A 24282-nucleotide genomic window follows, 5' to 3' on the forward strand; every position below is an offset into this window, starting at 1 on the left:
GAAGATAGAGCTGGGGTGTTTGCCAATGATTATGGTCTCAAAACACAAACACCTGTCATCTAGGAAACTCAGTAAGTTTATATACATTACACTTGGGCTATACGGAATGTGGTGCAGCATATTTGACTTACTTTTACTTGCACTTAAAATTAAATAGGACCACTAAATCACTAAGTAGTATCAAGTATTTTTTTACCCAAAACGTTAAAAGGCTATTTAAGTAAGTGGAAGTCGAAGCGAGGTAGCTCTATCTAAAGCAGCTCTGTCTTTAGACTATGTCATTAGACTGCGGCTACTTTCACATTGCAGTTTGCCCCACCGCAGCGGACTGATTGGCTAAGCGTGATGTCCAGCAAGGAACCCCCGAAGCAAGCCAGAGCGTGGAGCAGGTGATGTATACGCTCCGGCCAGCGGAGGGTTAACGGGCTGCCAATTACATATTCGGAGCTGGATGTCAATCCTGCTGCGAGTATGTCCTCTCCTAGAAACCAACAGAAAGGGATCCGTAGCGGATTCACTGGGAGAAATCCGCTGTGGATCCGGTAAGTGCATTTGTACCCTTAAGGCAACTGTTAAGGTCACCCCATCTATCTATCTATCTATCTATCTATCTATATTAGACATTATGCTAATCTAATGTAAAGTGCTTTATAATGTATGTATTCTCAGATTTTGCTTATTTTGTTTTCTGTCCACATCCAATTAGTATCTACACTACAGGATTCCATTTTCTTGGCAAAATTGACCGTTAATCCTTTCTCATTTTATTCGTTTTACATTTTTGGAAACCAATGAATAGAAATGACCTTGTTCTCATCACATCCGCCCCTCAATGCACTCCCTATGTCTTTGAACAAAACAGTTTCTAAATCATTAACTGACAGAACTGATGTAGATGGTATATGCACAAGCCTGCATTTTAATTGTATAGGAGATACTTTTATTAAAGAAAAACTTCTCATACAATTTAACTTGCACATCTTTGTACACAATATTATTTTACTAATTTAAATGTCTACAAGACTATATGCTGTTTTGTTTCTTAATCTTATTGTTGCCAGGGGGTTTTGGACATTTTGTACCTCAGGTAGCTCAGCTAATTTTCACATGCTTGACACTTAGGCTGGGTTCCGTTTAACCCTTAGGACACACAGCCAGTTTTCATTTTTGCGCTTTTGTTTTTTCCTCCTCGTGTATATAAGGCCATAGCGCCTGCATTTTTCCACCTAGAGACCCAAATGAGCCCTTATTTTTTGAGCAACTAATTGTACTTTGCTATGGCAGATGTAATTTTTGCCTAAAATGTGCCGGGAAACCAGAAAAAAATTATATGTGTGGTGAAATTGAAAAAAAAAAAAATGTTTTTTTTTTTTTTTTTGGGGGGGGGTTGTTTTTACTCCGTTCACCCTAGGGTAAAACGGACTTGTTATATATGTTCCTTAAGTTGTTACGATTATTATTTGATTTGATGGCTTGTAAAAAATTAAAACCTTTTAAAGAAAATATATGTTACTTAAAATCGCTCCATTCCCAGGCTTATAGCGCTTTTATCCTTTTGTCTATGGGGCTGTGTAAGGTGTCATTTTTTGCGCCATGATGTGATCTTTCTATCTCTATCTTGATTGCGCATATACGACTTTTTGATCGCTTTTTATTACAATTATTCTGGATTTGATGCAACCAAAAGTGCGCAATTTTGCACTTTGGAATTTTTTTACGCTTACACTGTTTACCGTGTGAGATCAGTAATGTGATAAATTAATAGTTCGGGCGATTACGCACGGGGTGATAGCAAACATGTTTGTTTATTTATTTATTTTTATTTATAAAATGGGGAAAGGGGGGTGATTCTCACTTTTATTAGGGGAGGGGATTTTGTGTTATTAAAAATACATTTTTCTTTTACTTTACACATATACTAGAAGCCCCCCTGGGGGACTTCTAGTATATGCACTCTGATCTCTCTTAGAGATCCATGCAGTATAGTTATACTGCATGAATCCATGAGATCAGTGTTCTATTGCTTTCGGCTGCTGCAGCCAAAAGCAATAGAATGTCGAGCCGGGATCAGCGCCATTAAGGCGCAGACCCCGGCCCGGGATGGATGCGGGTATTGCCCCCCCCGCAATTGCGCCGCAGGGGGGGCGATCCCCCCACTAGACCATCAGGTATGGAGATGAGCAAGTATTTAGAAGCAGCTGTCAACTTTGACAGCTGCTTCTAAGTACCTAATTAGCGGGCACGGCGATCGGACCGTGCCCGCTAATAGCCGCAATCCCGGGCTACATGCTGCGCGACCACCCTCTGAACTCCCATAGCGGCACCAAGAAGTTCAGTAACATCCTGGTGCAGCTATGGGTTAACATACTGTATCTATTTTTAAATGGTTACTTTTACCATGTTAAGGCTGGGTTCATACACAGTATATTTCAGGCAGTATTTGGTCCTCATAGCAACCAAAACCAGGAGTGGATTGAAAACTCAGAAAGGCTCTGTTCACATAATGTAGAAATTGAGTGGATGGCCGCCATTTAATGACAAATATTTGCTGTTATCTTAAAACAACGGCTGTTGTATTGAAATAATGGCAATTATTTACTGTTATATGGCGGCCATTCACTCAATTTCAACATTGTGTGAACAGATCCTTTTTGTGTTTTTAGTCCACTCCTGGTTTTGGTTGCTATGAGGACCTGACATGAGGACTAAATACTGCCTGAAATATACTGTGTGTGAACCCAGCCTAAAAAGTAACTTATATTGAATCTAATTAAAAGGAATAAAACGATCTGTGTAGAGTGTGATAACTTTAAATGTTCCACCTATAGTAAAGTTGGTGTATGAAGGTACTGGAAAATAGCTTAGTGAAATGCACCAAAAAAATCACTGTATTAATGGTCAACAAGACCTGGGAGTTATTGGGGTAGACAATGTTAATGCACATCAGCCAATACACTATACAGGTGCAGGGAGCTTTTTTGCAGCTTAGATGGCGTTATGATTGTGAGCTAGCAACAGAGTGGTATGTTACTGTATTAGAGTCTGTAATATCTTGTGTATACAACGTTGTCTGCACGCCTGCCATGGATATAGGAGACAGGGCTCCTGACTTCTATAGTGAACTCTTTCAAATCAGTATGATACTACTACTAGATACATAAAAAACGCTCAGTACGGATTATTGCAAGCCTGGGTTTGTTGCAAGAGAAACATCTCCCGACTAAACTAAGCACTCGACTATCCAACCATTGCAAATCCAGCTGTGAGGCACTATAGTAAGTGTATTGCCCTCTCTGTCTAATTCTCAGCTGTTTGATTATACACTGTGTACTGTCTGACTCGGAGTAGATATGATCCAGTGTGCCTGCTCTTAGTAATTGCTGGGCTACTACAGGTTACACACGACCTAGGTGGTTAGATTAAAAGTTGGAGCAGCAGCTGTCTGTGGATGGATGCCCGGCTTTGGTAAACCCTTGTCATGTCGCAACAGAGTTAGACTTTGATGCACTGGCAACAGAGTTAGACTTTGATGCACTAGCAACAGAGTTAGACTTTGATGCACTGGCAACAGAGTTAGACTTTGAGGCAAAAGGGGCCACCCTGGTATTTCCAATGTTCCAATACTCACAACCAAGTGGGACTTAAGGGGTTACATATCAAGGGGGTTTGGTGATCTCCCCACTGGGAGGCACCTCTTGGCAACAGGTTTCCTCCCCTGGAGAGATATAGGGCTATTCCCTGTTTTGAGACTTGCAACTGAGGCTCCAGGGAACCTTTTTTTGAGAACAGAAGACACATGAAAACACAGGGTTCCCTGCATGGTGCAAGCCACTCATAAGCCTCAAAAATAAGGATGCTAGGCTGCTAGGCTGGATTTTGCTTAAAGAAATATCTAAAAAAAAGCCAGCAGTAAAACATTCTTTGGACAGAAGAAACCAAGATCAACCTCTACCAGAATGATGGAAAGAAGAAAAAAAGAAAGCTTGGTGAAGGCATGGCACAGCTCATGATCCAAAGCAAATACCACATCATCTGTAAGACATATCAGAGGCAGTGTGATGGCTTGGGCATGCATGGGTACCAGTGGCACTGGGTCATTAGTGTTTATTGATGATGTAACACAAGACAGAAGCAGACAGATGAATTCTCAGCTATTTAGAGACATGCTGTGTTCTCAAATCCAGCCAAATGCAGCCAAACTGATTGGTCGGCATCTCATAATACAGGAGGATGACCTTTCTTGATTCTTGAAAAAAGTGGAATATTCTTGAATGGCCAAGTCAGTCACCTGATCTCAACCCAACTGAGCAGCCTTTCACTTGTTAGAGACAAAAATTCAGACAGAAAGGCCACAAACAAACAGCAAGTTGAAATGTCTGCAGCAATGTCCTGGCCGAGCATTAAAAGGAGGAAACACGGCGTCTGGTGATGTCCATGGGTTCAAGACTTTAGGCAGTCATTGCCAACACAGGGTTTTCAACTAAGTATTAGAAATTAACATTTTCTTTATAATTAATGAATTTGTCCAATTACTTTTGAGCCCCTGAAATAAAGGGATTGTGTATAGGAAATGGTTTAGTTTCTCACATGCTTATTCAATCATTCTGTTCAGCCCACTGAATTAAAGCTGAAAGTCTGAACTTCAACTTTTGTTCAAAATTTATTTTGGTAATTGGCAGAACAAAAATTGGAAAAATGCTGTCTCTGTCCAAATATTTATGGACCTAACTGTAATAAATAAGTGAAGACAGTTAAGAAAAAAAGATTTAAATCACGCTAAATTATGGACACAAGAGCGATGAGAAAATCTCCCCATTGTTCTATTGTGCACATTTTTTACATAAATGTAAATTGGCAGATCTGTGCTAAAAACTTCCAGAAACTGATTTCTTTCCTATAATAACAACCTTCACACTGTGTTACAATGTATGGAAAACTATTACAGTAAAGGCTTCCGTTGCTTCTTTTATTAGATTACATTTTGTGCTTTAGTCTGTCAACTATATTGAGCCTGGGAATATTACGGAGGAGGTTATAAATCACACTTTGTTATACCCTAATAATTCTGTGGTGTCTGCAGGAAATAAAGATTTCATTATACTTTTACCTGACAGCTTTCTGCTTCACTTGTGCTGTATATGTTACCTGTTGAAGAACACTTCATTTTCTCTGACTGTTATGAAATAAAGCGGCAATGTCCAACTGCCTGATGGAGTCATCTGTGATGAGTAATGAGCCATTGGGAACAAACATACAAGACCAAAGCTGGTAGACTGTGTGACAAGGTCTCCAGCTCTTCCTTAGAATAAGATAGAGATACATAATCAGGGATATTTCTACAGCTAGAACAGTTCACTATGATAAAACAGCTCTGCAGATGGGAGTTCACATTCGATCCTAGTTACAAGTGTGACAATGTGAAATTTCTGGCATCGTACACTTTTTGTGGCAAGTCTGGAGCATGAAAATGTAACTTAGCTACCCCAATTATCCATCAATAAAGTTGTATTTAACTTGTTACGTTGTTCCTGTTCATGGTTGTGCCTGTCCGGTGTAAGTGTAAACTCCAGAAAACATTGGAATATCTTAGTCCTTTAAACTCCATAATGGAAAATGTATATGGCCAGATACAAAACAATGCCACTGTCCACCTAAGGCAGAGGTGTGAAACTCAGGCCCTCCAGTTATTGCAAAACTACAATCCACATCATGCCTGGACAGCCAAAGCTTTAGCTTTACTGGCATGATATGAATTGTAGTTTTGTATCAGCGTGAGGGCCTGAGTTTGGCACCTGTGGTCTAAACAGAATGAATCACTTGGTGCTGAAATTTTTCACAATTTCTTTTTATTTCACAAAGAAACTAATAGAACGTATTGCTGTAGCCTGAGGTTTATTGATAGTAAAGAGTTTGTCTCATGAGCCATTATATATTGGATCGGATTCCAGCCATAATTAAACATTTCTGCATAGTACACTGTAAAATGAATTCTTCCGCAAGAAATCTTCTTGCTCTTTGATAAAAAATAGTAAGACTATAAAAATGCATACAGTCTCTTATATGGTGCCCATCAGCCGTTTTCTTCTCCACCTCCTCAAAGACCTGTATCTGACTGAGAGGCAGAAGGTTTTAAAGGACAAGTGCCATGAAAAACTTTTTCCCAGTAATTGAATCACATTACAAAGTTATATAACTCTGTAATATGCTTCAATCACCTATCTGCCTCCCTTCCCTGTCTTTTCCCTCCTCCACCCCCCCCCCCCACCAGGAAGTGTCCTAACTCACACAGACCTGATTACTGTCGTCACCGTCACTAGGCAGCTCCTTCTTGTGAGGATGAGTCATCAGCAGGAGGGCTGCTCTAGGTCCTGTTACATCAGCCTCCCCCTCCCCTCCTTGTCAGGTGACTCTGCTTGCTCAGCTTATCTTCTCTAGTGACATGACTCCTTCACTGAGTCCATGGGAGCAGAAGAGAGGGTATGAGGGGAAGGGGGAGCTGCCTAAGTGCCGGAGTCAGTCTGAGGGAAGATAAGCAAGTGAGATGTGACAAGTGATGGCTTGCAGTTGTTCAGCTAATGGGAGCTGAGCAAGCTGTCACCTGACAAGGCAGGGGAGGGGTGAGGCTAGTGTAACAGGAGAAGGAGCTGAGAGAAGAGCTTGGTGACGGTGACGACAGTAATCAGGTCTGTGTGAGTCAGGACACTTCCTGGTGGGGGGTGGAGGGGGGAAAAGACAGGGAAGGGAGGCAGATAGGGGATTGAAGCATATTACAGAGTTATATAACTTTGAAATTGGGCTTCAATTACTGGGAAAATGTTTTTCATGGCACTTGTCCTTTAAGCTATATTTTACCACTCCAAAAAAACATCTGATGTTTTATTCAGACATTTTAGTGTTTAGGACATTGAATGAGGGCCACTTTTTGAAATGTATCCTGACAAGCTGTAATATCTCATTGTATATTGGATGGTTTAGGAATGTTTTGGGGAAACTTTTCTAAATACATCTCAAGATACAATCCAAAATGCAGACTTATTTTGGCATGTAATTGGCTGGAGGGGGGGGGGACAACTGGCATTTACTTTCACCCTCAAAATAATTACAGTTGTAAAACTGAAGGTGTTTCCCACTCATAAAGGTATTGCTTTTTCACCATGGGAGCAGCTGTTTTTTTATGTGAATCAAACATTATCTGGCCATTTTACATCCCTAAAAATGGCAAAACCTGCGTGTGCACAAGGCAATTGCTGGCACAGTTCTAATGTGTCTTGCAGAAACCTATAAAATTTTTGTTGTTGTAATTTCTCTATCTTTCATTTAAACATCAAGAGACAAAATATATACAAATTCAATCAACAAAATGAAATAAGTTAACCAGGCACCCTCCACTCTGCCGAGCAGGGAGCACCTAGTTAAAAGCTCAAATCTCTAATTGAATTCAATGGGGTTTGTTACTCGAGTTAAACACTCAAGCATTTAAGTGCTCGCTCAACACTAATCATTAATAAGTAAAGTTTAACCTGTGTACATATACATATGAGTATAAAATACACAATATAATATTTAGGAAAGATGAGAAAACAAAATAGTTTTTACTTTCTTTCATTTATTTTGTATTACTTTTCTCATAAGAAAATCTGAACAGTACATAAGAGCCCTTACAAACTGCATACAAGAACTTTACTCCCCTTATATTTTTCTGTAGAAATGTGATATTTAATCCATTCATTACTAAGGTATCTAACTTTGTTATATATGCCTCTTTATCTTGCTCCATATTAATGCGGTGTTAGGGCTATAGAATGTAGGTATCTATTGCACAGCAATGCATCATTGTCTTCATTCCAATGTTTCACAATACCAGAGACAATGCATCTGGGTCTACATCTGCACACATGACACAGCCAAGAGAAACCTTCCTTTTCCAGCAGAATATGCTGTCTGGGCAATTCCATAGAGGGTTTCTCATTTCTCTGTTCTGTGAACAATGCAATAATTTTATGTCTTTATTGTTGATGAATTACTGGGAGAGCCGCCACCAGATCTATGCCTGTGTACTCCTCCCCTTGCTGTGTCTCTACATAGAGTCACAAGAGTCACACTGTATGGCTCACAGCTGTATGAGACTCATAGCATGATGGCTCCTAACAGACTCTGGGTTCACACAGCTGTCCGCTTAACACATCTGTTTTATGGAAAAAAAACTGATGCAAAAATGGATGGTAAAAACGCATCAAGATCCGTTTTTCATTGACTTACACTATTTAAAAAAAAATGAATTGAAAATGTTTAATTAAAAAAAAAAATAGAGTACACAAAAACATGGTTGACCACGTTTTTCTTTACATTTATAATTTAAAAACAGATCTGTTAAATGTACAGCAAAAACATAGTGTGACCCTAGCCTTACTTTACAATTAAATCCATCATATTAATGGGAAACAGATCCTCCAGTGCACACATGAGCAGGGCCTCTGTCTGCTTATAATACTGTTACTGGAAACACTGCAGGAATCCTGATAGACCCCATTAGAGGACTTTAAGGTACCTTGGGAGCCCTTTTGACCAGTTGTGCCATTATGAACAGATATTACAACACAGATTTGTTCTTGTGTTAGCCATACTTGCTAGATATAATAGTAGGTATAAATAATTATTTGTGGTTCTTTAAATAGCAAATACTTTTTCGCCATTGATCTGGTGTCATTTGACTTGGAGAAACACATGTTTATCTAGAGCCTCTTACAAACCAACACACAACTGAGAGAAGTGCACTGTTTATCTTGTAGTAGACGAAATTGCAAGGAACAGATTCTATAAACAGATCTGTGTAAACATTTTAACAACGTGTGGTCATTGTGCCATTCTTGGGTTGTAAACTGGAATTCCATTCTAATGTTTTGCTATGTGAATGAATACAAAAACATATGGTGTCCTTGTTTTTACATTGTGCTACAAATAACATGACCAAGCTATGTATAGACATACCCAACCTTGTCCAAGTGTTTGCTTTACCCTTCTACTTACTTACCTTGTACTCATGTCATGTATCCATTCTAATTAATGTATCTCAATGACATCACTAATGAAGTCTTGACTTCCCTAGCTATTTACAGATTTGCTGTTTAAGATATAGAATTTGCAATATAACTGAAATGTTGCCTTCTTTCCCCAAAAGAGAGAGAGGCTGTATAATGGAAATATTCGAATGTAAAATCCTACACATCATCAATTGTAAAGCCAACATGTATCAAAACTCTAACAATTCACCACCCAGTCTTCTACAGCTCTTCAGGTGTCTGGGAAAATTAGGATATGCATGTGTAAGTAAATAAATGGATAAGAAACAGTTTTGATCTTCAACACAGTCCACAATAATGAATATCACACCATCATTAGTGTTTTATTTTTTAGTTGTGACAAAAGGGTTTGGACTCCAAACTAAATAAAAATGCTAAGTATAGACTATAAAAAAGCAGTGATTTCTTTTTTTTTTTAATCAGTGGGGGTCCAAGCTTTGGAAAACCCACCATTGTAATATACTAACATGTCTAAACGAACTGTCAGAGTATATTAGGCAGACTGCAGTGATTCCTTTATGTTAACTTTGTATAGTAGATTGAAAATTCTGGATAAAAGTCCTAGGGCTTTATGACTGCTTTTAAATGATACAAGACTGAGACTGAGCTTACACATTAATTAGCTTATTCAGTCAAAATATCAGAAGATTACCACAGCACACCTCCTGAGTAGTGTAGAAAAAACTATTTCATTAAAACATTATAAGAGGCAACGTTTCAGCTGCCTCACACAGCCATTATTAGTTGCAAGCTATGTTACTCTACACCACTACACCCTAATATTCAGCCAAGCATGTATGTATTCTTATTTGGAAGATGGGAGTAAGCCACTGTCAGAAATCTCTTAACTTTATTGAAATCTAAAAGATCAAAATTGAAATCCAACTGCCCTCTTATCCTATCTTCTGGCATCTGGGAGCATCCCAAACACATTAATTGGTTGGCTGGTTAGCCAAAGTTGCCAGGTCAGTCAATGTGGCAGGATGTAAAGTGGTGGGGCCTACTTTAATGCCGGCGAGTATGCCTGTCTTAATAAATGTGTTAACCAGCCTGAGGCTTAACAGGCTAAAGCCCTTATTACACGGGGTGATTATAGGAGCTTGCTTGCTCCTCATTCCCCATTTGCTGCCAGCACCATTACACGCACCCACAGCAAGTAGGTAACTGCGGGGTGGAGCTACAGGGGGGCTTTAAATCTAAAGATCGTCCAGGCAGCCCATAGGAGATAGTGGCAGTCTGCTGCTTCCACTCCTATTACACAGAATGACGGCAGCTATCTTAGTTGTTTATCTTTCAACATGTTGAAAGACAAGGACAGACAACGATCAGCCAAAATCTTTCATGTCGGCTGATCGCCGTCTTATTTTACACCAAATGATTAACAGCCATAATGGTCAATAATCAGCCAAACACGGCTGGTAATCGCTTGTGTAATAGGGCCTTTAAACCTTATGTTGTACTTAACCCTAACAGTGGTACAGCCAGCACAAATGTGGTGTGGGATATGGCAAAAGCATACCTTAGAGGATTATTATTAGCGGAGGTGAAGTGGGCTAGAAAGAACTTTAAAGATAGGGAAAGATCTCTGAGGGAAACAGTGTTAGAAAAAGAGAAGGCATATATAAATACTACAGAGGAAGTAGGAACTGAATGGTTAGGAGCTACTGAGCTTAAAGTGACTCTGTACCCACAATCTGACCCCCCCAAACCACTTGTATCTTCAGATAGCTGCTTTTAATCCAATATCTGTCCTGGGGTCCGTTCGGCAGGTGATACAGTTAATGCCATAGAAAACAATTTTTAAACTGGCAGCCCTGTGCCCTTTGGCCGTGGCTTACATTGTGTATGCATTGGGGTGGCACACCCTCTCTGTCCCTCCTCCCCACCTTCCTCATCATTAGGAATGCTCCAGGCAGATTGCCTCCTATTCGTCAGCTGTGTGAGCCCGTCAGCCCGGCTGGAACATTAAGGCACCTGTGTAGTTTTCACTGCAGAGGAAAAGGAAAAATGGTGAAGAGGGTGGGGAGGAGGGACGGAGAGTTTGTGCTAGCCTAATGCATAGACAAACTAAGCCACGGCCAAAGGGCACGGGGCTGCCATTTTAAAAGTTGTTTTTTATGACAATTACTGCATCACCTGCCGAATGGACCACAGGACAAATCTTGGATTAAAAACAGCTATCTGAAAGTACAAGCAGTTTTGGGGGGGGGGGGGTCAGATTGTGGGTACAGAGTCGCTTTAAGGGCTTTTTACAGAAGAAAGCCGTAAACCAGAAGAGGTTTAGAGGGGCATATCGATACTCGCTGGGAGAGAAAACAGGTAGATATTTGTCCAACTTGGTGAAAGGGAAAGAGATTATCTGGAGATTATCTATCATAGACCTAGAGCCAGGATTTCCCTTGCGGGTCAAGTCTCTGAGTATTTTGATCTGCGGAGGGGTACGACGCAGAGCTGTCCTCTTTGCCACGTAGGGTACTATTACACGGAACGATAATCGGCCGAATCGGCCCGATTTGGTCAATTATCGCTCCGTGTAATAAATACAACGATCAGCCGATGACAGCTATCATCGGCTGATTGTTGATATAGGTTAGAACCTATAATTTTCGGGCGCCGACCGCGAACCGCTACATGAAATAGCAGTGCGTGGCCGGCAAATGACAATATACATTACCTATCCACTTCTCCCCGGGTCCCGCGCGCTCTAGCTTCAGTGTGGCTGTCAGCTGACAGGCCACTCAGCCAATCGCAGGCCGGGACCGCCGCTCTGAAGCTACAGTGCGCGGGACCCTGGGAGAAGCGGACTGCAGGAAGAGCCTTGGAGCGTGGATAGGTAAAGTATACAGTTTAAGCAAGGGCTGAAAGGACATCGGTAATGATGTCCTTGCAGCACCTGTTAAACAATTATCGGGCCATGTAATAGGCCCAGTAAACGAGCGCCGATTTAGCAGAACGGCGCTCGTTTACACTTGTTATCGGGCCCCTATCGGCCCGTCTAATAGTACCCTTACTCTTTGCCCTGGCCATTGAACCGTTGCCGAGATCTATTAAGCAAAATGTGGGGGTTGAGGGCTTTGGGGTTGGGGATGAGAGGACAAATTGGCTCTGTATGCAGATGACATGTTGTTGTTCCTTGGTAATGCTATAACAGGTGTATATTTAGCGATGATAGATGTGGAAAGGTTTGGACTTCTTTTGGGAAAAGGATCAATTGGGGTAAATCGGTATTGATGCCCTGGGCCCAGATACTAAGATTACCCCACAGTGAGATCTTAAAGTTTTGGGCCCAGAGGGTTCGTTTAAGAATTTGAGGAGTTGAGTTCCCAGGATAGATAAGATGAAACAGCAAGTAACCATATGGAATAGTCTTCCTCTTTCTAGGGCAGACAAGGTGGGTCTTATTAAGATCATCTGGTTGCTGCAGTTAAACTATATATTAGGCACAGCCCCAGTGTGGAACGGCAAAAGGTGGTTCCGGAGGATTGAAGGGTTATTTAATGAGCTTTTTTGGAATAGAAAGAGAGTCTGCCTGAAACTAAAAGTGCCAACACTACCTGAAAGAAAGGGATCGAGACCGGATCTTTTCAAATATTATATAGCTAGTACCCTTGTTTGGCTGGTGAAATGGAAAGAGGTAGACTTTCTGGTTAGGCTAGGTTCACACTGCGTTTTCAGCATCCGTTTAACGCATCCGTTTTTTTTAAAAAACGCATGAAAAACGGATTGCAAAAAACGGATTCATTTGTGTGCATCCGTTTTTCCATTGACTTCCATTATAAAAAAAAACGGATCCGTTTTTTTTGGCGGACCAAAAAACGTTGCTGACCCTATTTTTCTGGACGTTAAAAAAAACGGATCCGTTAAACGGATGCTGAAAACGCAGTGTGAACCTAGCCTTAGTTGGGTAAACCAACAAAATGGTCTGGTGAACAATATATTTGAATCATTGGAGACAAAAGTAATGGATAAATACCCAAGAAATACAATGTACAAAATGTTGTGTAAAACTTGGTTGGTGGTGAGAAAGATGGAAGGGTTAGTGGGGGCAACTAGCTTTACACCCCTATGGCGGAACAGCAGTTATCCTGAAGTAGCAAGGATTGTTGAACCTGAATATTTGGGCCGTAGAGGAACGAATGTTAAGAGGACTAGAGAGGGTAAATAAAAGAAACTATGCTTAAATGGGAAGAATGTTGGGTTTAACAAATGAGATAACATCTGTGTTAGGTTGAGGGAAAGGATTTATGAAATGTATGGATGTATAAGTGTATGTTTAACCCCTTAGTGACCGCCGATACGGCTTTTTATGGCGGTCACTAAGGGTCCTTATTCTGCTGCCATTAGCTTTTTACGGCGATGGCAGAGAATAAGATAGCAGGGCCGGGACGGCCCCCACCCCATCCCCCCAGCTACCTGAGGTAGCTGAGGGGTTGGGGCAGTGTGTGGGGTCCGTCCTGCCCCCCCTTCCCCCCCTTACCGACGATCGCCGCTATTAACGTTATAGCGGCGGCCGTCGGTAAAGGGGGAAAGGGGGTTAACGGTGCCGCCACCGCCTTTCAGATGAAATAAGTGTCCATCAGACCCCGGATCAGACCCCCCTAGTGCCCTGATAACTAACCCCCCTCCCCCGGCGGCCATCATTTCCAAGATGGCCGCGGCCATCGCTGTGAACAGACTAATGTCTGTTCACAGCGATGGAAAAGTTAAAATGAATGAAAACCCCATGCTCTCCACCACCGGAGGTAGCGGAGAGCATGGGGCAGTGATCGGGGACCCCCCTGTGGGGTCCCGGTACAAGCGATCAGCGGTATATGCTATATACCGCTGATCGCTTGTGCCACGTGCATTCCATCATTTTTTATCCCCTGTCACCATAAATGACTGGTGACAGGGGATAAAAAGTGATGCCCCCCCACCCCCCAAGTCACCCCCCACCCCCCCCTGTCACCCCCGTCCCCAAGTCACCCCCCCTACCCCTTATACGTTACCTGATCCTGGAGCTCCTTCCTCCTCGACGTCCTGGCTGGTTATGAAGTGCGCATGCGCTCCACAACCAGCCAACTCTGAAAATTTAAAGTGACAGAGACCAACTTGGTCGCTGTCACTGAACTATGATTACTGTGATTGAAAATATCACAGTAATCATAGTAATACAGTGAAAATGAATGTATAAAGTACAAAAAGTGACAAACATACAAAAAAATAACACACACACTTTTTATTATAGTAATAATTGCAGTTTACTCCCAAATTTCCCTCTAACCCCCCCCAGATTACCCGTAACCACTGCACGTTGCCCATAACAACCGCACGCTGGCCGTAACCACCGCACGTTGCCCGTAACCACCGCACGTTGCCCGTAACCACCGCACATTGCCCGTAACCACCGCACATTGCCCGTAACCACCCTAAATTGCCAGTGACCCCCTCCAGATTGCCCGTAACCACCCCAAATTACATGTACCCACCCCAGATTACCTATAAGCACTTCAGTTTATCAGTAACAATCCCAGATTGTGTGTAACCCTTTCAGGTTGCACATAACCCCCCCAGGTTCCCTGTAATCATGCCAGATTACATGTAATCCCCCAGATTGCACGTAACCACCGCACGTTGCCTATGACCACGCCACGATGCCTCTGACCACCGCACCTTGCCTCTGACCACCGCACGTTGCCTCTGACCAACACACGTCGCCTCTGACCACGCCACGTCGCCTCTGACCACCACACGTCGCCTCTGACCACCGCACGTCGCCTCTGACCACCCCAAATTGCCAATGACCCCCTCCAGATTGCGGTGCCCATGCCAGATTACAGGTACCCACCCCAGATTGCCTATAAGAACCTCAGTTTATCCGTAACCACCCGACGTTGCCCGTAACCACCCCAGATTATCTGTAAGCACTGCAGGTTGCCCGTAACCAGCCCACGTTGCCCATAACCACCCCACGTTGCCTGGAACCACCCCACGTTGCCTGTAACCACCCCAGGTTGCCGTAACCACAGCAGGTTGCCCGTGACCACCGCACATCGCCTCTGACCATGCCACGTCTGCCTCTGACCACGCCACGTCGCCTCTGACCACCGCAGGTTGCCTCTGACCACCGCAGGTTGCCTCTGACCACCCCAGATTGTCTGTAAGCACTGCAGGTTGCCCGTAACCACCACACGTTGCCCATAACCACCACACGTTGCCCGTAACCACCCCACGTTGCCTGTAACCACCCCAGATTGTCTGTAAGCACTGCAGGTTACCTGTAACCACCACATGTTGCCCATAACCACCACATGTTGCCCGTAACCACCCCACGTTGCCTGTAACCACCCCAGGTTGCCGTAAGCACAGCATGTTGCCCGTGACCACCCCATGTTGTCCGTAACCACCCCAGATTACCTGTAACTAACTCAGGTTGCGCATAACCACCCCAGACTGTCCGTAACCCCCGCATTACCTGTAATCTATTTTTTTTTATTTTATTTTAGTAACTGCGCCATTCTAATAACCATTACTAGCTGCGGTTTTGTTCCAGTAAATTGGCGCTCCTTCCTTTCTGAGCCCTGCTGTGTGCCCATACAGTGGTTTATGCCCACATATGAGGAACCGTTTTACTCAGAAGAACCTGCGTTACAGATTTTGGGGTACATTTTCTCTCCTGTTCCTCGTCAAATTGAGAAATTTCGAACTAAACCATATTATTGGAAAAATTCGAGTTTTTCATTTTTACTGGCCAATTTTGAATACTTTCCTCGAATACCTGTGGGGTGAAAATGGTCACCACACCCCAAAATGAATTCTTTGAGAGGTGTACTTTCCAAAATGGGGTGACTTTTGGGGGGAATCTATTCTGCTGACACTACAGGGGCTCTGCAAACGCACCTGGCGCTCAGAAACTTCTTCAGAAAAATCTGCACTGAAAATGCTAATTGGCGCTGCTTCCATTCTGAGCCCGGCTGTGTGCCCATGCAGTGGTTTATGCCCACATATGGGATACCGTTCTACTCAGGAGAACCTGCGTTACATATATTGGGGTGACATTTCTCTCCTGTTCCTCGTGAAATTGAGAAATTTCAAACTAAAGGAACATATAAACCATATTATTGGAAAAATTCGAGTTTTTCATTTTTACTGTCTACTTTTAAATACTTTCCTCTTATACCTGTGGGGTCAAAATGCTCACCACACCCCAAAATGAATTCTTTGAGGGGTGCACTTTCCAAAATGGAGTGACTTATTGGGAGATTTTACTCTGCGGACATTACAGGGGCGCTGCAAACGCACCTGGCGCTCGGAAACTTCTGCAGCAAAATCTGCATTGAAAAAGCTAATTGGCACTCCTTTCCTTCTGAGCCCTCCTGTGTGCCCATGCAGTGGTTTATGCCCACATATGAGGTACCTTTTCACTCAGGAGAACCTGCGTTACAAATTTTGAGGTACTTTTTTTCTCTTGTTTTTCATAAAATTGAGAAATTTCAAACTAAAAGAACATAATATTAGAAAAATTTGAGTTTTTCATTTTTACTGTCTAATTTTGAATACTTTCCTCTAATACCTGTGGGGTCAAAATGGACACCACACATCAAGATGAATTCTTTGAGAGGTGCAATTTCCAAAATGGGGTGACTTATGGTGAGATTTTACTCTGATGGCCCTACAGGGGCACTGCAAACGCACCTGGCGCTCGGAAACTTCTGCAGCAAAATCTGCATTAAAAAAGCTAATTGGCACTTCTTCCCTTCTGAGCCCTCCTGTGTGCCCATACAGTGGTTTACGCCCACATATGGGGTACCATTGTACTCAGGAGAACCTGCGTTACAAATTTTCGGGTACTTTTTTCCTCTTGTTCCTTGTGAAATTGAGAAATTTCAAACTAAACGAACATATTATTAAAAGAATTTGAGTTTTTCATTTTTACTGTCTTCTTTTGAATACTTTCCTGTAATACCTGTGGGGTCAAAATGGTCACCACACACCAAGATGAATTCTTTGAGGGGTGCACTTTCCAAAATGGGGTGACTTATGCGGGGTTTTCTCTCTGCTGACACTACAGGGGCACTGCAAATGCACCTGGGGCTCAGAAACTTCTTCAGCAAAATCTGCATTGGAAAAGCTAATTGGCGCTCCCTTCCTTCTGAGCCCGGCTGTGTGCCCATACAGTGGTTTACGCCCACATATGGGGTACCATTGTACTCAAGAGAACCTGCGTTACAAATTTTGTGGTGCTTTTTCTCTCATGTTCCTTTTGAAAATGAGAAACTTTAATCTAAACGTATATATAATTGAAAAATTTTAATTTTCTATTTTTTTACTGCCTAATTGTGAATACTTTCCTCCAGCCCCTGTAGGGTTAAAATGCTCATTATACCCCTAGATTAATTCTTTAAGGTGTGTAGTTCCAAAATGGGGTCACCTATGGGGGTTTTTAGGATACCAGACTTCTAAATCCATTTAAAAAAAGAACTGGTCTCTGAAAAAATCAGTTTTGGAAACTTTCACTAAAATGTGATAATTTGCTGATAAATTTCTAAGCCCCATAACACCCTAAAAAAGTAAAACATGTTTACCAAATTATGCCAGAATAAAGAAGACATATTGGTAATGTGACTTAGTAACTAATTTATGTGCTACGACGTTCTTTTTTTAGAAGCAGTGAATTTCAAACTTCATAAAATGCAATTTTTTAAAATTTGTCATGATATTGTGATGTTTTTCACAAAAAACACACAAAGTAGTGACCAAATTTTGCCACTAACATAAAGTGCCATATGTGACGAAAAAACATTCTCAGAATCGCTAGCATACGTTAAACCATCACTGAGCTATAAGAGCATAAAGTGAGACAGGTCAGATTTTGAAAAATTAGCCTGGTTATTAAGGCTTAAACTAGCTGCAGCACGAAGGGGTTAAATATGTGTTTTGTTTTTTGTTTTTTTGTTTTTTTGTTTTTGTGTTGTCTGTTAGGGCAGCTGGGTGGGTGTTTGGGGTTTGTAGGATACAGAGAGTTATTTATTGAGTTTATAATTGCAATCCGTGTTAAGGAAGTGATTGGAATGAATGACAAAGGAATATAGCACCAAAAAAGGGTAGTAAAGGACTCTATAAAGGAAAGTAAATCTATAAAGACCAGCAGAGTACTCGCGTGTCACCCATGGTAGTGATTTGTAGAGGGAATAGATTGTAGGTGGGCTGCTTGGTGCCGTGCCTCCTTGGCCATCCGGGCTGAGAGTTTAACTGGTAGTGTAGAGTGTTAGGTTGGATAGAGTTAAAATCTGGTGTGTGTGTTTAACGCGCCTCTCATGTCAATGTGGGCTTTGTGGCAGCGCAGTCCTTGTGGATGTGTGTGGGTAAGAATTCCTTTGGTCGCTTACTGCTGAGCATAATATATGGTTGGTTGCTGGTTCTCTGCAGTTTAATGAGAAAAGGATATGGAAAGGTGTGATTGTAATAATAAAACCAAAGCCGCTTAATGCCAGGTTGCCTCCAGCAGGGTGGGTCTGACTATGATGTTGTCAGGAATGTGCAGTAGCCTGGTGTAAACTGGTCCTGGTGTTTGCTTTTGTGTGCCACACCCGATTGCTTCTCAGTTTCCGGCAATGCAGGAGTTAAGCTGAGAAGCTGCTGAACTTGATAAAGCACCTGTGTTGTCTGTGTGATTGAGGGGTTCCCCTGCCTGTCTGCAACCTGGAAGATCAGAGCGCTGGTCCAAAAGGGATCCGGACCGGGTTCTTGGTCAGCATAAAACTAAGCTGAGGCAGAGTCCCAGCGCTGGCTATTAGATTAACACCCTGATCTCAGCTTCCCCTTGTCTATTCCTGCGCTCCCCATCCTAACTCCCTCTGCTTGCTCGTCTGTGTTACCTGACCTCTGGCTTTGACTTTCGACTATCCGACTGCTACTTGTTTTGTACTGCGCTGCCTGTTTGGTTTTGACCCTGCCTGTTTGACTATCCTATATTGTGTTTGTCCGTCTGTCTTGTTCTGTGTTTCACGTACTCAGTATAGTTAACGTCTTTGTGGTTGACAACAGCCGCCTGGGGCCGATTGAGGCAAGTAGGTAGGAACAGTTGATGGGTTCAATATCAGGGCTCACTGTTGTGTCTTGTCCCTGCCTCCCCTGTCCTGACAGGTGTGCTGGTGTATGGGCAAGGTGTATGCAGCATGGAGAGGATGGTGGCGCTGCGGTTTGGCCCAGGGGATAGAGGTGGCACATGGAGTTGGGAAAATTTTGAGTTATGGTGGTGAGCTCTTGTTAGATTTAGAGACAGGCCCATTCAGGACCTTGATGCGGCTTGGGTGGACGCGGAGGTGACGAAACTAGTGGCTTTTAATATTTTTTTGTTACTCGAAGTGGACAGTATTAAAGAGGAATTATAGTAGTGGAGGTAGTTGTGAGGTCTGCTCCGAATTGAGGAGATAATGGGGGTGCCATGCGGGGTTGACTCCGGGATTGATTGTGTACAGGGGATATGTATTGCAGGGGTGGGTTTGGAGGGGATTGTTGGCTCTCTGTATTGTGCGGAGTAAATGAAGCATAGGAAATGGGATAGTAATGTTTTAACCCCTTAAGGACAGAGACAATTTCAATTTTTGCGTTTTAGTTTTTTCCTGCTTGTGCTTAAATGGCCATAGCACTTGCAATTTTTCACCTAGAAACCCACATGAGCCCTTATTTTTTTGCTACACTAATTGTATTTCGCCATGACAGGCTGAATTTTTCATAAAGTACACTGCGAAACCATAAAAAAAAATAAATGTGTGGTGAAATTGAAAAAAACACGTATTTTGTTTATTTGGGGTGTATTTGTTTTCACGCCGTTCGCCCTGGGGTAAAACTGAGGGGGGCGATCCACCCCACTAGACACCAGGGATCAGCTGCAACTAGTAATCAAATGCAGCTGTCAACTTTGACAGCTGCATCTTATTACTTGATAAGGGGGCACGGCGATCGGACCGTACCCGCTAATAGCCGCGGTGCCGGGCTACATGCGGCACCCGGGACCACGGCGGTTCAGAGCAGGGTCGCCGCGCGGCCCCGCTGTGAACTCCCTTAACGGCCGCAGGGCGTAAATATACGCCCTGTGTCGTTAAGGTGTTAATGGTCACATGTTTTGTAAAACTAATAAAGATTAAAAAATAAAATAAAAAAAAAGCTTTGGTTTTGAAGAACCGAGACTCTACGTTCAGTTAACCTGCCAAGCTGCACTTTTAAAAAAGTTTGCACATCTCTACTTAAAGTAACACTGTCACCCCCTTTTTGCATTCTGTAAAGGGTAAATTTAGCAGTTTTCATACCTTATTTTATATCATACGTCATGGTGCTTGTTCAAGTAAAAAGTGATCTTTTATCAACTGCAGATTGTGCTAAGTGGGCGGGGCTTCACAGCAACAGCGCCACTTAGCCCTTCCCACAGCGTCACATTGGTTCCACCCCCTCCGCGACATCATCAGCACATAGGCCCCCCAGCCCCCCCCTCCGACATCCATTGGTATGGACCGACCTAGAGGGGGTGGGGCCTTGTTCTTTAGGCCAGCCTGTTCCAATGGTTGGCAAGGGGGTGGATCCTATGTGTCTATGACATCACAGAGGGGCCAACAGAGCTGTGGGCAGGGCTAAGTGGTGCTGTTTCTGTGAAGCCCCTGCACAATCTGCAGTTGATAAAAGATCACTTTTTACTTGAACAAGCACCATGACGTATGATATAAAATAAGGTATGAAAACTGCTAAATTTACCTTTTACACCTGTGTAGAGATGTCAGAAAGCAAAAAGGGAGTCACAGTGTCACGTTAAGGCCTTTTTTTTCTTCATAGCATTAAAGATGGGTAGTGCCATCTCTCTTAGACATGCTTTTTGAATGGCTGCACCTAGAGTCTCCAAGACAACCACATAGGTTTCATGTTTGCTGCAGACGCTGTTAGCCCACGCAGTGAGAAAAGTTAGCTGATCAATAATGTGGTGGTGGTGGAATTTGTTCCATGCACGCTGATTGGTCACCATGACCCCTTACATTTAATGTATGCTATGTATGTGTCATACTCTCATATCACTAGAAATGTGGTGGGCTTTCTAGGACATTGTTACGCTGCCCAAAATCTGGGACTGTCCTCCTGAATCTGGAATGGTTGAGTGGTATGATATATGTAGCCTAAACAGGCTAGAGTCGGCTTCATCCTTCTACATGTTCTAGCTAATGTGCACTGGCCTTAGATAAATCATGTCTGCCTTTTAAGAAGAAAACACTGTTCCATTTTTTTTTTCATGTTCTGCAATTGTTATATTGGACAAATTGGAAGCAATAAAAAAAAGGGTACCATGTTACGTTTTGTTTGTTGTTCTTTTTACTTTGTTTGGATTCTGTTTAGTGGAATCATTTCATTAGACCACCCACATTACTATGAGAAAACGTTTGATGCCAAAAATTAATTGCAGAAATTCACAATAGTAGAATATCTCATCTCACTGCTCTGTTCTAGGCATATTCACTGCTGAAGTGTTGAGTTATCGAAGCAGCTGCTGTGATGAGAATCTCTGTGATCCTTAGTGCATGTCTAAGACACTGTAGACTTATGAACTGTTCTTGTACTTCTTATGTGAACAAAAATGATAAAATATTATTTTAGACGTGGGTGATATGTGAAAGTTCACAGACGCAATTCTGTAGTTAAAAAAAAAATGAAGGTTGAGTCAAGGTTCAGCCAAATACAAATTACAAATGTAAAAGAAAACAAAAAAAAATAATAAAAGTAAAGCAAAGCAAAAATACATTTTACTGTTTTTATGTAATTGAAGATCAGTTTATACATATGGCCATGTGTAACTGATTTAAAATACCTTTAAGTGCTACAAAGTGCCCATCTTTGGGTGCTGATCAGTTTTCATGGAAGTCATAGGCCTTGATCTTTTATTGTATCCTGCTATAGACTGGCAAAATACATGTAGTTGTAAAACACAATAGCAATGCTGTAAACTGTAAAATTATTCAGAAAATGTACATGTCCCCTGCGGGTATTAAAAGTGTGAAAATTTATGAACATGTGAAATTTTTTTCCCATTTGACAAAAAGATTCTAAACTGCAAAAAAAATAATAATAATAATTAACAAACTTATTCTCTGTGTTAAGAAATATCCAGACTGTTAAATTATAATGCTATTTACCCTGTGGTAAATGTTGAAAATAAAAAGAAAATACCCAGTGACAAAAGTGTGCTTTTTTGGTCACATCACATATCAGAAAACATGGAATTAAAAAAACAACAACAATCTACCCCAATCTCCAAACCCTAAAAAAACAATCTACCCCAAGATGGCTCAAGTAACTGATTGGCTGAGGGGGCAATCACTCAGCTGGGTACATGATGTTGCTGCTGGAAGAGCTGCAGGACATCAGTGGCTGTCAGCTGCATCCGGGAGTGGTGCTATGGAGCATGGGAAAGGATAAGTTTACTTACTTTACTATTTTCCTAAAAACAAAAATCTTTTATTTCTTTAACCCCTTAAGGACCGGGCCAATTTCAATTTTTGCGCTTCCGTTTTTTTCCTCCTTGTGCTTAAAAGGCCATAGCAGTTGGATTTTTTTCACCTAGAAACCCACATGAGCCTTTTTTTTGTGCTACTAATTGTACTTTGCAATGACAGGCTGAATTTTTTCATAAAGTACACTGCAAAACCAGAAAAAAAAAAAAATGAAATTGAAAAAAAAACAAACACACACATTCTGTTTATTTTGGGGGGGTATTTGTTTTTATGCCGTTCGCCCCGGGGTAAAACTGACTTATTATATATGTTCCTCAAGTCGCTATGTTTACAACGATATGTAACATGTATAACTTTTTTTTATGTGATGGCTTGTAAAAAATTCAAACCATTGTTAACAAATATATGTTCCTTAAAATCGCCCTATTCCCAGGCTTATAACGCTTTTATCCTTTGGTCTATAGGGCTGTGCGAGGTGTCATTTTTTGCGCCATGATCTGTACTTTCTATCAGTACCTTGCGTTCATAAATGCGACTTTTTGATCGCATTTCATTACAATTTTTCTGGACTTGATGCGACCAAAAATTACTCTTACGCCGTTTACTGTGCGAGATCAGAAATTTGATAAATTAATAATTTGGGTGAATACGCGCACAGCGATACCTAACATGTTTATTTATTTATTTTACCCCTGGGGGACTTCTAGTATATTCCCACAAATCTTTCATTGAGATCTATGCTGTATAGTTCATAGATCAATGAGGCACTGGTTTGCTTTCGGCTGCTGCAGCCGGAAGTAATCGAGTGACGAGCTGGGATCAGTGCCATTACAGCGCTGTCCCCGGACGGTAAAGGATGTGTGGATTGATCCTCCGGGATAACGTCTCGGGGGGTGATCCACCCCACTAGACACCAGGGATGAGGCTGCATAGATGGTTCAGATGCAGCTGTCAACTTTGACAGCTGCATCTGAATCCTTAATTAGCGGGCACGGCAATCAGACCACAGCGGTTCAGAGCCGGGGCGCCGCGTGGCCGCAGGGCGTAAGTATACGCCTGCGGTCGTTAAGGGCTTAAAAGTAGTAGAATGAAAATTTATGGTATCAAAGCTCATTGACCGATAGAATAAAGTTAGCATGTCATTTTTACTGCAGGGTGAATGAATGGAAAAACTAAAGCCCCATAATATATTTGAATTGAATTATACAATAAAATAAAAGGTGCTATCAACCCCTTAAGGTCAATGGCAATTTTCGTTTTCGCGCTTTAGCTTTTTCCACTTTATGTTTAAAAGGCCATAGTTCTTGTATTTTTTCACCTAGAGACCCATATAAGCCCTTTTTTTTGCAATACTAAATGTACTTTGCAATGACAGACTTTATTTTCCCATAAAATATCCTGCGAAACCGGAAAAAAATCATTTGCGCTGAGAAATTGAAAAAAAAAAGAATTTGATTTCATTTCAGGGAGTTTCGTATTTACGCTGTTTGCCCTATAGTAAAACTGTTTTGAATGTTCCTCAAGTTGTTTCGATTACAACGATATGTAACATGTATGCCATTGCGACGCTGAGGCCCGGCCCGGCCAGAAGCACAGATCTCCCCCCCACGATCCGTCCCACTAGACACCAGGGACATGCAGTACAAAGCTTTTTAGTGCAGCTGTCAGGTTTGACAGCTGCACTGAAATGCTTAATTAGAGGTGCTAATAGAGGTGCTCCCCTGCAGATA

At 42.1% G+C, this 24282-nt stretch overlaps 1 protein-coding gene across 3 annotated transcripts in view; it reads left to right on the plus strand.

The window, feature by feature from the left end:
• SVEP1 (sushi, von Willebrand factor type A, EGF and pentraxin domain containing 1) overlaps nucleotides 1–24282 on the plus strand; it is a 280520-nt gene that overhangs the window by 10492 nt on the left and 245746 nt on the right. The window lies entirely within an intron of this gene.

The sequence above is a fragment of the Dendropsophus ebraccatus genome, chromosome 3, assembly GCF_027789765.1.
Source record: "Dendropsophus ebraccatus isolate aDenEbr1 chromosome 3, aDenEbr1.pat, whole genome shotgun sequence".
NCBI lineage: Eukaryota > Metazoa > Chordata > Amphibia > Anura > Hylidae > Dendropsophus > Dendropsophus ebraccatus.